General features: G+C 41.0%; 1 pseudogene; it reads left to right on the forward strand.

Annotated features, from left to right (window-relative positions):
* Positions 1 to 17105, forward strand: part of LOC135216233 (NFX1-type zinc finger-containing protein 1-like) — a 228053-nt pseudogene that overhangs the window by 14855 nt on the left and 196093 nt on the right.

Raw genomic sequence — 17105 nt, forward strand, 5'->3', positions numbered from 1 at the left:
CGCTCTTACGACCAGGGAGGCATTCCAGGGATGGACGAACACCAGTCGTTCATCAAAAGACTCAGATTCCTCCCACCAAGAAGTGAGTCTTCCTATTGTTAAAGGACCGATGGTTTGTATTACGTATCGGAACAAATGACAATTTGTCGAAAATTGCATTTTTCCTAACTATACAAACCTGAGGTCCTTTACATATAGTCCCTCCTCATGCCACCCCTCACTCTGCGTATTTTGCATGGGCCAAAAGCAAAAGTGATTTGTTTACCTCCCAGTCGCGCGGACAAGCAGTTAACTACCGTTCTCCCCTTGTTCGAAGCTCTGTCCAGAAACTGGTCAGAGCGAAAGGCTTTTCGTCAGCAGCTGCTAAGGCAATCGCTAGAGCGAGGAGGTCTTCCACCTTACGAGTGTACCAGTCGAAGTGGGATCTTCAGAAGATGGTGCAAGAGGAATAAACGTTTCCTCTTCCAGTACCTCTGTGAATCAAATTGCAGACTTCTTTTTATTCTTAAGACAAGAATGTGGCTTAGTCGTTTCGACGATTAAGGCTATCGTAGATATGTTGGCGAATGTCTTCAGGCACAGGGGCCTCAACTTATCGGAAGATAAGGACCTACAGGACCTTATTAGGTCTTTTGATACAACGAAAATGCAGTCTCCTAAGACACCTAGCTGGAATTTGGATGTAGTCCTTCAATTCCTTGGGTCCTCTAGGTTTGAACCCCCTAATTCAGCCTCATTCAGAGACCTTACCAGGAAGAGTGAGTGAGCTTCAGGCGATTGATGGTAATGTGGGTTTTAAGGAGGACTCTCTCATTTGCTCTTTCCTTCTTGGTTTTCTTGCAAAGAATGAGAACCCATCAAGTCCATGGCCCAAGAACTTCGAGATTCGTGGGTTATCTTCTTTGGTAGGAGAAGAACCCGAGAGAACTCTTTGCCCAGTGAGAATGGTGAAATACTACCTTAGAAGAAAAGAGCAACTGAAAGCCAACCGAGAGGTCTGTGGTGTTCAGTAAAAGAGCCTACTCGTCCATTGTCGAAGAACGCATTGTCCTTCTTCTTGAGAAGCCTCATCAAAGAAGCACACGGATCCTGCAGAGAAGAACATCTTAGGCTTCTTAAAGTGAAAGCACACGAAGTAAGAGCCATAGCAACTTCTCTTGCTTTCAACAAGAATATGTCCGTGCAAAATCTGATGGAGACAACATTCTGGAGATGTCAGTCAGTGTTCGCGAACCACTACTTACGTGATGTGAGAATCACTTACGAAAAAAAATGCTTCGCCTTGGGCCCGTACGTATCTGCGGATTCAGTGCTGGGGCAGGGAGCTGGAACTCATCCTGTTTAGTAGTATAAATTTTTCCCCCTTGTATTTGTTGTTGTAGGTTGCCTTAAATGAGGATGCATGAAGGCATCTCTTTAGGTCGTAATACTAATCTTAGTAGTTTGGTTAGGTGGTCTGATGAGTGTGGCTCCTTGCAGTAGTAGTGGTTAGGACCTGTTTAAGATAGGGACGAACTCCCTTTAACAGGATCCGACTTGGATTCTACCACACAAAGGGATCATATATCCCAGTGGTAGATCCGAGAGTCTTTCAGCATCAGGTCACGTCCTAGCTGTAGCTCTCCAGGCAACGCAGACTCAGAGACAGTATCAATGAAGTCTTCTGCCTGAACAGGTAAGAACCAAGGTTATTTATATCCTACAACATCAGTTGTTTCTTATCTCTCCTTATTACTTTAGCTGTCTCTTACCCTCCACCAAGGGTGCCAATCAGCTAAATATATATCTGGCAGGGAAGTTCATGTACAAAAATGATATTGTTAAACTACAATAAAGTTTTGTATACTTACCTGGCAGATATATACGTCTAATGGCCCACCAGCCTCCCCTCAGGAGACAGGTGAAAGAAAAAATCTGGCTGGAAGAGATAGATTGGTTCATACGCCCGCCACCCAGCGGCGGGTAAGGTAGACCACCTGACCTACCTGTCGCGTGTGCCGCGAGATTTGAAATTCTGTCGGAACGTCGGAGACTATAGCTAAGTATATATCTGCCAGGTAAGTATGTACAAAACTTTATTGTAGTTTAACAATATCATTTTATCATAAAATAGTAATTTTTTAAGAAATTGTAATTTCATTTCCAATTTTGAAATTGTATCAGTTGTTTTTTTTATTTTAGAGTAAATTTAGATGAAAACAATTACATATATAGTGAACATGACTGACAAAGAGACTGAGAAAGTTGCTCATAACCAACTTTGTTTGGCCTAACTGGAGTGAAGACGCTTGATCAGCCAGTCACTGAAACCTCAAATGGTTCACAAAGCCTTCCTTCTGCAGAAGAACTCTTCATGGAGGATGAGATAAAGAAGTTTGATGGTTTTTTGGCAGAGGATGGGTAGAGGAAATTCCACCCAAAAGGTTTTTTTAAAGATTGTATAGCAGGAAATGACTGTTTTTGTACAAGTAACTTACCCAGCAGATATATACTTAGCTATAGACTCGGTCGTCCCGACAGAATTTCAAAACTCGCGGCACACGCGGACAGGTAGGTCAGGTGATCCACCATTTCCCGCCGCTGGGTGGCGGGTCTGGAACTATTCCCGTTTTCTAAGTCATAATTTCTCTGTCGGTTGAACGGAAAAAAAAAAACAAAAAAAAAAAAAACACCTATGTTCGTTCCTCCATCTTGGATTTCAACTCGTTTGCCGAGAATTTTGGATTGGTTTTTTTTGGGTGACGTTATTCTGTTTTTTCTCTGGCTTGGCATACGCTATTGTGGGACTGTTTTCGACTTTGGTTGTGACTACTCTTTCACGATGTCTGACGCTAAGGCTTCACGTATGTTTAGAGTTTGCAGTAGGGAAGACTGTAAGGTTAGGCTGCCTAAATCGGCATTGGATCCTCATAGTATTTGCACTAAATGCAGGGAGAATGAATGTTCTTTTATTAACACCTGTGTGGAATGCGAGAACCTTACGGAGCTTGAATGGAAGGAATTATCATCATATGTTAGGAAGCTTGAGAGAGATAGAGTGAGAAAGGCTTCAGCTAGGTCTCTAGTAGATCTTGCTCCTTAGAACAAGAAATTAACTCTTCCTCTAACAATTTTCCCTTAGCCTCAGCTTCTTCTCCCTGTTCTGAATCCAAAGATTCTTCGTCAGAGAGGGAAAATGTAAAAGCTTCAAATTAAAGAAACTTCAGTCAGCAGCTACGAGCTCTAAACCAAGGTAAGAGTGGTGATAGTGATTTGTGCAGTGTCCCAGTGCAGTGGAAGGGGGAGGGGCGTCTGACCGGTTCCTCATTGCTCCTAGGCCTAGACCTCTTCCAAACTCCCAGGACCAGGGGAGGAGGAATGTCGAAAGCCGCAGGGAGGAGGTGCAGAACATCATCCCCAACGGTCAGGCGTCCCTTCGGCAGATCCTGTTGTTTAAGTCCCAGGCTGCCTCGGATTGCCGTAGAAAAGGCGTCCTAAAGGAGTGTTTTTCGGCCTCAGACTCTTCCTCTCCTAAACGAGGATGGAGTTCGGCCTTCCCTTTCGCGCCCTTTTGAAGAGAGCCTTGGGAAGGCGCCTAAAGGAGACGCTGCTGACTCCAGCCCAGAGCGTTTTCCCGAGGATTGGCCTTCGGGACCTAAGAAGACGAGACAAGAGGAGCCTGCTCTTCAGGATCCTACCAAGAAGTTTTTGGTCAATCTGCAAGAGCAGTTAGCTTCGCTCGTAGGCTCTTTTGCTAAGGACTCTACAAGGAGGAAGGATGTCTCGCTCCCTGTTAAGAGTTCCGCTAAGCGTCCTGCTTCGTATAGGAGAGAAACTCTACGATCTCCAGGGCGTTTATCGCCTTCGTCGAGAGACTCGTCTGATAGGGAGTTGTTCTCCTGAGAGAAGAGCCCTTTCGCCCTATAGGCTTTCTTCCCCGAAGCGCCCTTTTAGACGCAGCGAATCGAGCAGAAGTCTCGATCGGTTTAGGTGCAAGGAACCGGAAAACCGATTTAGGTATCAGGATCCCTTGGGTCTTCAGGACCAGGAGCCAGACAGGCGCAAAGAGGCAGCAAGACGCAAAAAAGGGCGTCAAGAGCCTCTTAGAACACAGGATTCAGGACGTCAGGATTCTGTTAGAAGGCAGGAATCGGGACGCTATGAGCCAGGACGCCATGAGTCAGGGGCTCAGGAGGTCAGCAAAAGTCAGCGGCGCCAGGAACGTTTACAGGGCGGGGCGCCAGGACGTCACCAGCGTGGGCGTCAGGAGTCAGGGCGCCAGGAGTTAGGACGCCAGAAAACAGGACGCCAGGAGTACGTTAGGCGTCAAGTGTTAGGGCGCCAAGAGCCTGTTAAGCGTCAGGAATCAGGACGCGGGGATCTTTTCAAGCGCCCTGAATCAGGACGCCAGGAGCCTAGCAAGCGCCACGAACCCGACCAACCTAGACAACAAGAGTCTAGTAGGCACAAGAGTGTTTCCGACAGACAGGAACCTCTCTCTTCGTATAGGAGTGCGAATGTTCCGCGCTCCCCTTCTCGGGAAAGGAGTTCTTCTCCCGGGAAGAGCCAGATCACTCCAAAACGATCTCCTTCTGTAGATCAGTTGGACCAGGTATCGGAAGACGAAGAGCCTGTAGATGTAGCAGTTTCGGACTACAAGAGACTTTCTCTTTTGCTGCTAAAGGAGTTCGGAGACTCCCTTCATCCTGCGGACCCTCCTTCACCATGGATCGTTGGATGTCCAGCACTAAAGCTCTCAAATCGTCTTCCTTCGTTAAGATGCGCCCCGCTCTTTGTATGAAAAAGGCTTTAAAAAACTTTTTCAGAGTGGTTGACTTCCAGAAGGGAAGCGGGCAAGACAGTTTCCTTTTCCTGCCCTCCTTCCAAGTTAACAGGCAAACCAGGAAGGTGGTAAGAGACCAAAGAGCCGATGGGGTTAGGTCTGCCTTCTTCCGCGGATGCGGATTTTGCTTCCTTAGTGGACTCTGCTAGAGGAAGTCGTTGCTGTCTGCTAAGGCGACTTGGGGCATGTGTGAGCTGGACCACCTTCTAAAGGGCCTCTTTAAAACCCTAGAAGTCTTCAACTTTATGGACTGGGCTTTAGGAGCATTAGCTAAGAGAGCTCAGGGACACTGACTTTGTTTCCATGGAGGAACTTTTCGAGCGTCCTGGCTTGCCTGGACCGAGCGGTCATGGACGGTTCTGTGGAAGTTGCCTCTCTTTTTTGGAACGGGAGTATTGAAGAAGAGATCTGTCTTTAGCTCTTTCTTAGCAAGAGCAGTATCACCCTTGCAAAGGACATCTCTTCTTTTTGCTCCTTTATCCCCGCACCTTTTTCCACAAGAGACGGTTAGAGAGGTGTCGAAATCTCTTACGGAGAAGGCAACTCAAGATCTCCTCACGCACTCAGCAAGGAAGTTTAGGCCGGCAGTGCCTTTAGAGAAAGAAGAGAGACCCTCTTTTGTTCAGCCCTTTCGAGGAGCCTCCTCTTCTAGAGCCCCTCTTAGAGGTAGAAGACCAGAGAGAAAGAGTAGACCATCTAGAAGGTCCTTCGGGAAGTCTAGATGAACAGGAAGTCCTCCAGACGAAAGTAGGCGCCAGGCTACTCCACTTTGCCAAAGTCTGGGCGCAGAAGGGAGCGGACTCCTGGTCCCTCTCTATCCTGAAAAAAGGATACTTGATCCCCTTCAGGAAAAATGAAAAATCCTCCCTTGACGCAACTCCAAGGGAGTTGACCGCAAGATACTCGGATCCGGTCCGAAAGCTTGCTATGTTGCAAGCAGTGGAACAGATGATTTACAAAGAAGCGGTAGAACTGGTTCAAGATCTCCAGTCTCCAGGATTCTACAATCGGCTATTCCTGGTACCGAAAGCATCGGGGGGATGGAGACCAGTTCTAGACGTCAGTGCCCTGAATTTCTTTGTCTTGAAGAAGAAATTTTCAATGGAGACGTCTTCCTCTGTTCTATCTGCTCTTCGTCCAGGGGACTGGATGGTGTCCCTGGACCTTCAGGATGCGTATTTCCATGTGCCAATTCATCCGGCAGCAAGGAAGTATCTGAGGTTCATGTTGCAAGGGGAAAGTGTTCCAGTTCCGAGCGATGTGCTTCGGACTTTCGACTGCCCCTCAAGTCTTTACGGACATCATGAAGAATGTAGCTTATTGGCTACATCTGGAAGGGATCAGGATATCGTTATATCTGGACGATTGGCTAATAAGAGCCCAATCGGAGAAAAAAATGTCTGGAGGACCTATTAGTTACTCTAAAGTTGACAAAGTCCTTAGGACTTTTAGTAAATCACGAGAAATCCATGCTGACTCCCCAGACAAAGTATTGTCTATCTGGGGATTCAGATGGATTCTCGGGATTTTCTAGCGTATCCTTCGCAGGAAAGGTGAGAACGCTGCCTAGAAAAGGTGTCAGTCTTCTTAAGGAAAGGACATTGTTCCGCGAGGGAATGGATGAGCTTGCTGGGGACCCTCTCCTCGATGGAACAGTTCGTTTCCTAAGGAAGACTTCACCTACGACCCCTTCAATTTTATCTGAAGGAGAAGTGGGATTGGAAGTCCAACAATCTGGGAGAGACTTTTCCTATCTCGAAACGGATCAAGGAGAATATCCGTTGGTGGTTAGATCCACAGAAACTAAGCAAAGGAATCTCCCTTCGCTTACAGAACCCTCGCCTAGCGTTGTTTGCAGACGCCTCAGATTCAGGGTGGGGAGCGACCCTAGGTTCGCAAGAGGTGTCAGGCATTTGGGAAGGAGAACAAGTGTCCTGGCACATAAACAAGAAAGAGCTAACAGCCATTCATCTAGCTTTGGTTCATTTCGAGGACAGGTCTCAGGTCTGGGGATTCAGATTCACTCGGACAACACACAGCCCTCGCTTATATAAAGAAACAAGGGGGGACGCATTCCTTTTCCCTGTACGAATCAGCAAAGGATCTGCTGATTTGGGCACAGGAAAGGAAGATCTCTCTCCTCACAAGGTTTGTGCAGGGAGAGAAAAATGTCCGGGCAGATCTGTTAAGCAGAAAAGAACAAGTCCTACCCAAGGAATGGACTCTCAATCCTCAGATTTGCCAACAACTTTGGCATCTGTGGGGAAGGCCCAATATAGACCTGCTCGCGACCAACAAGAATCACAGGTTAGAAACCTATTGCTCCCCAGATCTCGGATCCTCAAGCAGTAGCAGTAGACAGCTTTCTGCTAGATTGGACGGGCTTGGACGCTTACGCCTTCCCTCCTTTCAAGATAGTAGGAGAAGTATTGAGGAAGTTCGCTGGCTCGGAAGGAACAAGAATGACCCTCATCGCTCCCTTCTGGCCGGCTCTCGATTGGTTCACAGAGTGCTGGAGTGGTTAGTGGATTTTCCAAGATGCGCTTCCACTAAGGAACGATCTTCTCAAACAACCCCACTTCGACAGGTTTCACAAAAACCTCCCCGCTCTAAGTCTGACCGCCTTCAGACTGTCGAAGGACTTGTCAGAGCAAGGGGCTTTTGTTTCACGAGAAGTGGCGAAGGCTATTGCAAGAGCCAGAAGAGTCTCCACTTCTAAAGTATATCAGTCGAAGTGGGAGTTGTTTAGAAGATGGTGTAAGGAAAAGAAAATATCCTCCTCCAGTACCTCTGTAACGGAAATCGCAGATTTTCTCCTATATTTGAGAAAAGACTGTAACCTGGCAGTTTCAACAGTGAAGGGTTACAGAAGTATGCTGGCCTCAGTTTTTCGACATAGAGGAATAGATCTGACTAATAATAAAGATCTTCATCCGACCTTAAGGTTTTGAGACCAAGAAAGAACAAGTAATCAAGAAGCCTAGCTGGAACTTGGATGTGGTCCTCAAGTTCCTAATGTCGGAGAAATTTGTACCTTCTCACGCAGCTTCGTTTAGAGACTTAACAAGAAAGTCTTTATTCCTTTTTGCGTTAGCAACAGCCAAGAGAGTGAGCGAGTTGCAAGCTTTGGAAGGTAAAGTGGGGTTTAAGAAGGATTCAGCGATTTGCTCCTTTCAACCATTTTTTCTAGCGAAAAATGAAAATCCCTCAAAGCCCTGGCCAAGAAGCTTTGAGATAAAAGGAATATCTTCATTAACAGGGAGAGAACTAGAAAGGACTTTGTGTCCAGTCAGGGCACTCAAGTTCTACCTGGAGAAGAAGAAGTTGCTGAAAGGTACAGATGAAAGTCTTTGGTGCTCTGTAAGAGATCCGAAAAGAGCGATTTCTAAGAACGCCCTTACATTCTTCATAAAAGATGTAATAAGGGAAGCTCACCTTAAATGCGAAGAAGAGCATTTCAAGGTTCTCAGAGTGAGAGCTCATGAAGTGAGAGCCATAGCTACGTCTATGGTATTTCACAAAACATGGTCGCTTCAGACTCTTATAGAATCGACATTTTGGAGATGTAATTCGGTGTTCGCCTCGAATTACCTAAGAGACGTTAAATTTCGTACGAAAGTGCTTTGCTCTGGGAGCGTATGTTTCGGCGAATTCAGTGCTGGGAGAAGGGGCTGAGGCTAATCCTTCCTAATTAGTTTAAGGCTTAAATTACTGTTATGGTGGTTGGTTGTTTTTATTGGTTAATTGTCAGAGGGAATAGGGACCCTCTTACAATTCATAGATTGTAACAAGACTAACATGGTCAGGTGATCGGGATTGGCTTCAGTGCTCTTTGTGATTTGTTTGATAACCTTAACTCTGTCATGTAAGAGGGCGAGTCTCCATTGATATGACAAAAGGTCAAGGCTCTACCATGTAGTGGGTCAGCCCCCATTGGTACGATCCAGTATAGGCTCTGTCGCGTAAGCGGGCTAGCCCCCATTGACACGATCCAAAGAGTTATTCAACATAGGTTCATTCCTCGTTGAAGCTCTTGAGGCAAGCAGACTCATCGACAGTAGTCATGAAGTCTTCAGCCCAATAAGGTAGGAACTATGGATTATGTTATCCAAGAACATAGGTTGTTTTTTTCCCTGTTTTTTAATGTATTTAGTTTAAGTATTATTTTGTTTTTAGCTGTCTCTTGCCCGCCACCAAGGGTGCCAATCAGCTAAGTATATATCTGCTGGGTAAGTTACTTGTACAAAAATGATATTGTTAAGATACAATAAAGTTTTGTACATACTTACCTGGCAGATATATACGATTAATGGCCCACCCAGCCTCCCCTCAGGAGACAGGTGGAAGAGAAATTATGGCTTAGAAAACGGGAATAGTTCCAGAACCCGCCACCCAGCGGCGGGAATGGTGGATCACCTGACCTACCTGTCGCGTGTGCCGCGAGTTTTGAAATTCTGTCGGGACGACCGAGTCTATAGCTGCCAGGTAAGTATGTACAAAACTTTATTGTATCTTAACAATATCATATTTCGAATAATGGCGGTTTTCACTAATCAGCACCCCGCCAAAGACAGGACACCCCCTTGCCAAAAACTGGCCACTGCATATTTGATATTTTGTTTTATTAAACTTACTAATGCAGGATTAATCAATATTAATATTTGAAAATTAGTAAATCATTTTTCCAACAAAAATGTATTTAGTCATGAAAATAACATGAAAATGCAGTAATTAGTGAATATTTATTGTTAGAAAACCCACAAATTGGTGAATTTCCCAGGAATGATGGGTAGATATAGTCAAAAATAAAAATCCACAAATAGTTGAGTCCGCGAATCTCGAGAACACGAATACAGGGTTTGACTGTATGTCCATTCATCTTGCCCCAATCGGTGGGATTCAGCTATATAATTACTTGGGAAGTTAATTATATGAAAATTATAGTTTCATAATGAAATTAAGTTGCATATATATACTTACCAAGTAATGACAGAATCAGAGCACTCCCTCCTCCCCTCCCATGAAAATAAGGGCATAAACAGAATGATGTTATCTGCTAACTTGTTCCAACAACCCGTAGAAAGGGGCCCTTGTCATATATACTAACTATCAAAGCACTACTGAAATTTTTGAATGAAAGACTACCACATGCATGGAAACTATAGCATGTAATTTGGTAAGTTTATATGAACAATTTTATTATGAAAATCCATTTTTTCTGTTGTTATTTGATTTTTAACAAGTGAGTAATTCTCCTTAAGAAAATTATTCTCCCTGCCCATTACTTTGGAACATTTCCTTCATGTAAGCATGTTTTATACAACCTGGTCTGACACTTGGTCGAACTTGAACACTGTACAACAGCCAATCACTTTTATTTATGTGTCATAGCTGATTTTGTATTGTTAGTCGGTTTTTTCTTTAGCTTATTTCATGTAGTACAGGTATCTTTTACATAACATAATTACTTTCTTCTTTTTTTTCTCCCAGTGGAATGAGTCAGTCTTGGCGAGATGGTGCTGGAGGTTATAGATCATATTCTCCAAGTTCAAATTCAAGGGAATATTCACCCATGCATAGAGGGCAAGGTCGTGGCCAGGGACGAGCAGCCCACAGAGGTTCAGCAAGAGGGAACTGGAGAAGTGTCAGCCCTAAAGAGAGAAGGGGAGCAAGAAGTTACGATTCACTAATTTCGCAAAATATTGATGATGGCTTCTCTTTTGACAATCAGCATTACAGAGGTGGTAGAACTGCCTCTCCTTTTAATAACCAACACTACAGAGATACAGGAAAAGGAGAAAATGTTTCTTCAGAAAGGTACAGCAGGAATGATGGAACTAGGTCACCTTTCAAAAACCAAGCACCCAGAGGCATGCGTGCCAGGGGCTATTACCATAAGACAGGACAGAGAAGACAGAGAGAGTTCCCCATGGGGTATAAGGAGCTAGAACGTCTTCATACATGCCCTTCTGATGCAGTGGCTTTAGAGTTACTCAGGGAACACTCTGGGTATGATTTGTTGCTTAAAGATGATAATATCAAAGATGATAAATTCTTCCTATTGATAAAGGTTCTCGCTTATGCCACAAATACAAAATCTAACAGAGAGTCCCTGTATGAACTTTTCACAAGAACTTGTGAGCCAAGATTTATGGATAAGCTATGTTCATTTGCAATGACTGTGAAAAGAAAGTATCTTGACCAAGCAAAAGAGTTTTTCACTCATTTACATACATTTCTAACTGCTTATTCCCAGGCGTTGACAAATATAGCCATTGATAAAGTCCCAAATATAGTTGATACATGCATTGCAGTGTTATTGCATTTGAAGCAGTTGGCTTTTGTTTCTCAAGAGCTAATTACCAAGTATGAAGGACTACAAGATATGTTAACAGAGGCCACTCAGCAGTGGGAGAAAGAGAGAACACATGCACATAGAGAAAGAGGGAAAGGGAAAGAAGAAATGGAAGGTTTGGAACCTCCTGAGGATTTCAGATTAATATCTGTGCTTCCAACCAAGCTGGATTTAGTGAGTCGTAACAGACCTTTCCTTAGGAAAAATATTGTTGAAGGAAAATATAATGATGAGAAGCATTATTTAGATGTTCAGTTTAGACTTCTGAGAGAAGATTTTGTGAAGCCTCTGAGAACAGGCATATTGGATTTTAGTGGAGATGGAAAATCAAGATTTAAAGATATTAGAGTGTATAGAAATGTAATAATTGTCGGAACCAAATTCAGTAATAAGAAGATGATGCACTTGGTTAAGCTGAACCTTCCCAAGCATATCAAATCAATAGAAAATTCCAAGAGGCTTCTTTATGGGAATCTTTTATGTTTTAGCTGTGATAACTTTCACACCTTGACCTTTGCATCTGTTGCAGAAAGAGATGCTGAACTTTACAGGAAAGAGGGTACTATCGGAGTTCATTTTGAAACTGATATAGAAGATTTGAACTTCTCTAAGAAATTTGTCATGGTTGAATCAAGAGCATATTTTATGGCATACAAGCATGTTTTAAAAGCCCTCCAGGAAATGGTAGATAATGGCGTAGCTTTAGCACCATATATTATTCATGTTCAGTCTAATGTTGATCCTCCAAAATACTTAGGAGCCAGTGAAAAATATGATCTTAGGGTGATGAAAGAATGAAATATATGAAAAAGGAGGAAGCCTGTAGTATGCTTATTGAATTTGAAGATGATACTGTAGAGCTTGAAGATGATGTGATGCCACATATGCGAGAAGTTTTTGTTCAACGGGATTTGATTGCATGGCCCACCGAAACGGATTTAGGATTAGACAGCTCTCAACGCAGGGCCTTGCGAAGTGCTCTAACACGTCAGTTAGCAATTATACAGGGACCTCCTGGTACTGGGAAAACTTTCATTGGTTTAAAGATAACTCAAATACTCTTGCATAACAGCAAAGCTTGGAAAAATGTAGATCATCCAACCCCTATTTTAGTGGTGTGCTTTACTAATCATGCTTTAGATCAGTTTTTGGAGGGTATGACCTCCTACACCAACAGCATAGTGCGTGTAGGGTCAAGAACAAAAAGTGAAAAAATATCTAGATATCAAGTGAACAGGCTTGTTCGGTCATTGCATGGAACTCGCGGTATTCCTCCGGCTATCCATGAAATGAATAATGTCCTTCATCAGGAAGTAATGGAATTGGAGAGGCAAATTGGTTCCATGCAAGTAACGGTAGATGCATGCAGAAAATTTTGTGGAATAATTTCTCTGGACAGTTTCAATGGCCAAGGGATCATTCCACAGCATTTAGAAGTACAATTATCACAATTTGGTTTCAGCAAATGGCTTTTGTTAAGTGTAAATCCAGAGATGTTAAGTAAGATAGAAAAACAAAAAAAAACAACTACCAAATCTACAAAGTTGACTGCAAGTGACAACATAGAAGAAAAAAAAAAGACAACCACTGAATCTACTAAGATTGCTACAAGTGACGACACAGAAGCTGGAAAGCAGTCCACAACTGGTGAAGAGGCCGAGAAACAGGGACTTTTGGATGATGATGATGATGCTGAATTCAACGATGCTGAAGAGTTTCTTGCTCAACAGGAGCAGGACCGCCAATTGGGGGATGATGACAGTGATGATGAAGAGGATCCAAAGAAGTATACTGTAAATTATGAAATAACAGAATTCCAGTTAGCTGAAGAAATGGCATATGCTTCTGCAGCTTGTCAAGCAGATGAAAACAATTTTGAAGCAATGTTTAGGTACAATATTTTGTCTGGTCAGAAAGAAGCACTTTTGATCGGTTTAAATCTACCTGTAGATTCAGAAACGGCAACATATCTTGAAAGGCAGCCCTATTTGAATTTAATGAAGTTGGATTTTCCAAGCCGTTGGTTGTTATATAAATACTGGACAAGTAAACTAGAGGTGAATTTATTGACTGAGCTTAAAAAATATGAATCAAAATACCAGCGGAAGTCTCGAGCATTAGAGGAGGTAAAAAACCAAGAGATTTTGTATATAATGAGGCATGCATCGGTGGTTGGCATGACTACTACTGGTGCTGCCCAGTACAGCAGCATAATGCAAGATCTTGCTCCAGCCATAGGTAAGTTATCTCTCAGTTGTTCTTTTGCTAACTATGAAAAGGAAAAGAAAGTTAATTGTCCTTGGAGTTACATATTTGCTATTATATTTCAGACTGTTTTTAGAAATATGATTATGCAGTGAAGTTCATGATTGTTTCAGTTGTATTTCTTAGAAAGAACACACCATGACTCTACATGGAGTTTACATTGAGTTCATGATTATTTAAATTTCTTTTGTTAAACTTCAAGCATGGTTAATTGGCTTGCATCAGGGCAACTTTGTCTTGAGGTGATTGGTTATGATAGTGCAACATTTTCCTGCTCCCTTGGGTTTGTGAAGATGTATTTTTTATTCATCCTAGTGGTTATTAACCCTTAAACGCCGAATGGACGTATTAAACGTCGAGTCAAAATGTCCCCCGTATGCCGAATGGACGTATCCATACGTCGACACAAAAATTTTTTTTTAAAAATTCGGGGAAAAATACTTATAGGACCTAGCCGAAAACTAGCCGAAAACTTTTTCACGTTGATCAAGGCGTTGTTTTGTTTACAATCGTTACGCAGGCGCGCAAGCGCGAATTTCTTTCTTATCGCACTAAAAAGTATCAGTGACACATCTCAAAAATTATTTCGTCACTTTGACATAATTTTTGCACCATTTTAAATTATCCGTTACATGAAGTATTATATATGAAAATGTGCGCAATTTTCATTTAGAATACAACAAATAAATACTCATGATTGTAGCTTTTATCAGTTTTGAAATATTTCCATATAAATAACGATAAGTGCCAAAATTTCAACCTTCGGTCAACTTTGACTCTACCGAAATGGTCGAAAAACGCAATTGTAAGCTAAAACGCTTATATTGTAGTAATATTCAACTATTTACCTTAATTTTGCAACAAATTGGAAGTCTCTAGCACAATATTTCAATTTATGGTGAATTTATGAAAAAACTTTTTCCTTACGTCCGCGCGGTAACTCTTCCGAAAAAAATCATACATGCGATTGTGGTAATGTTTGCACCATTTTAAAATTAGCCGTTACATAAAGTTTTATATATGGAAATGTGCGCAATTTCAATTTCGTGCACAATACAACTAAAAACAACCCATGGTTGTAGCTTTTATCAGTTTTGAAATATTTTCATATAAAAAATGGTAAGTGACAAATTTTCAACCTTCGGTCAATTTTGACTCTACCGAAATGGTCGAAAAACACAATTGTAAGCTAAAACTGTTATATTTTAGTAATATTCAATCATTTAACTTCATTTTTTAACAAATTGGAAGTCTCTAGCACAATATTTCGATTTATGGTGAATTTATGAAAAAAATAACATTTTCCTTACATCCGCGCGGTAACTTCCGAAAAAATCATACGTGCGATTGTGGCAATGTTTGCACCATTTTAAATTAGCCGTTACATAAAGTTTTATATATGAAAACTTGCGCAATTTCATGTAGAATACAACGTAAAATAATTAAAGGTTGTAGCTTTTCTCATTTTTGAAATATTTGCATATAAATCACGATAAATAGAAAAAAAACCATGTTCGGTCAACTTTGACTCTACTGAAATGGTCAAAAAACGCAATTGTAAGCTAAAACTCTTATATTTTAGTAATATTCAATCATTTACCTTCATTTTGCAACAAATTTGAAGTCTCTAGCACAATATTTCGATTTATGGTGAATTTATGAAAAAAACTTTCCTTCCCTCCGCGCACGGATTCTCCGCCATAAATCTCCGAATTGCGTACATCACATTCTCGGAAAATTTGCTCCGTTTCATATTAGGCATTTTATAGAGTTTTATATATGAAAATGTGTGCAATTTCATGTAGAATAAAAGGAAAAATATTTGAAGGTTGTAGCTTTTCTAATTTCCGAAATAATTGCATATAAAAAAAAAAATTATAAAAAAATTTCGACATTTGGTCAACTTTAACTCGTCCGAAATGGTCGAAAACTGCAATTGTAAGCTAAAACTCTTACAGTATCGTAAAATTCCATCATTTAACCTCATCTTGAAACAAATTCGAAGTCTCTATAACAATATTTAGATTTATGGTGAATTTAAAAAAAAATATATTTTTTTACGTCCGCTCGTTACGAATTCATGCATCATTTTGTGATAATATTTTCTCTGTGTTGCTTTTATCGTTTTACAATGTGTTATATACCAAAAAGATCGCAATTTAGTTTACATTACAACGATAAAAAAGTAACTTGTTACCTTTAACCGTTTTGCGCACAGCGCGATTTGAATACAATTATATATGAAATTTCGTTTTTGCGCTATCATATATCACATTATTTATATATGATAATGATAATTTTTATAATTTCTGATTGTTGCATACTAAACTTCAGGCAATGACAAAAAAAGGAGCCAAAAATGAACTCTTAATCTTCAAAACTAAGCGCGCTGTGATTTTTTTAAAAAATTATTTTTTCCGCTTCCGCGCTCACTCCAAACCGGCCCCGGCATTCGGGAGAGGTTTTGATTTTTACCGCTTCGGCGTTTAAGGGTTAATATATTGTATTACGCAAGAAGGTCTACATATTCTTTGAAGTCATTTTTCATTTTTCTTTTATACTTAATAAGTGAAAAGAGGTATGTTATATACCAGTAATTGTCATGTAGGAGGAGCTGGAGTTTAGTATTAAATATTTCAGGGTACATCTCTTCATTAATGTTTTTGTGATTGTTATTGCTTTTGTAAGTAGCATGGTATGCATAAAGTAACTAGTCCTGGCTGTTTACTTGGGAAAAGTATGATTTTAGTTCAGATTCATAGCAAGGTATTTTGGAAACGGGGTTTGGTTCTTGTTACTACTGTACACGAGAAGGTATTCATCCAGGTGTTGTCGGTATCAAGTTTAAAATACGCTAGAATACTTTCTTTCCTTCCTTGTTGGATATAAGTATCATTTCCTTAAGTAATGTATAAAGGTAGTGATTTTGATAAAGTGAAAATTTTCCCAATAGTTAGTATTCCTTTTTGTCTGAGCTTATTAGAGAAAAGTACATGTGGTAAAGTAATAAGGATACCATGCGATAGAGTCCAGTCTTTATGACCAATTCCCTTTTTGGAGAAGACTTTGTTCATATTCATTAATTTTTTTTTTTTTTTTTTAATAAATTGACCCGATGAAATATAGTAAAACCTTGGTTAACTGCACAATTTTTGGAGAAGACTGTCCATATTCATTGATTGTTTGGATTTAAAAAATTATGTTTGGATTTAAAAAATTACTAACCGTAGCTACCAAACCCTTAGCAATACAGACCACTGCCTTTTATAATAGGAGTATTCTTTGCTTGGTCATTCAACTTGGTAGTTAACTGGTGGTGATGAAGGTGAATGGAGCAGTACCCCTGACTCTCCCTCTGTTACTATTCACTTTATCTTTGGTTTCTGGATAGCACAGAACTACTGTATATACTTGTGTAATATTCAACTCATGTAATGTTCAACCCCATTTCTTTTACTGCCTATATTAGGATTCTAGCATATACCCCGAGTTTTGATTCTGGCAATAAGCCTAGGTTATGTTAGCAGTGACTACCGTAGCCTAGTCTTAATATTCTGACCAAAAAAAATTGATTTAAAATTAAGAGATAAAAGCTTAAAATATGTCTATAGAATGTATATGAAATCTTTAAAGTTTGAAATATACTTATAAAATGTATATAAA

This window comes from Macrobrachium nipponense, chromosome 11 (genome assembly GCF_015104395.2).
Source record: "Macrobrachium nipponense isolate FS-2020 chromosome 11, ASM1510439v2, whole genome shotgun sequence".
Lineage (NCBI taxonomy): Eukaryota > Metazoa > Arthropoda > Malacostraca > Decapoda > Palaemonidae > Macrobrachium > Macrobrachium nipponense.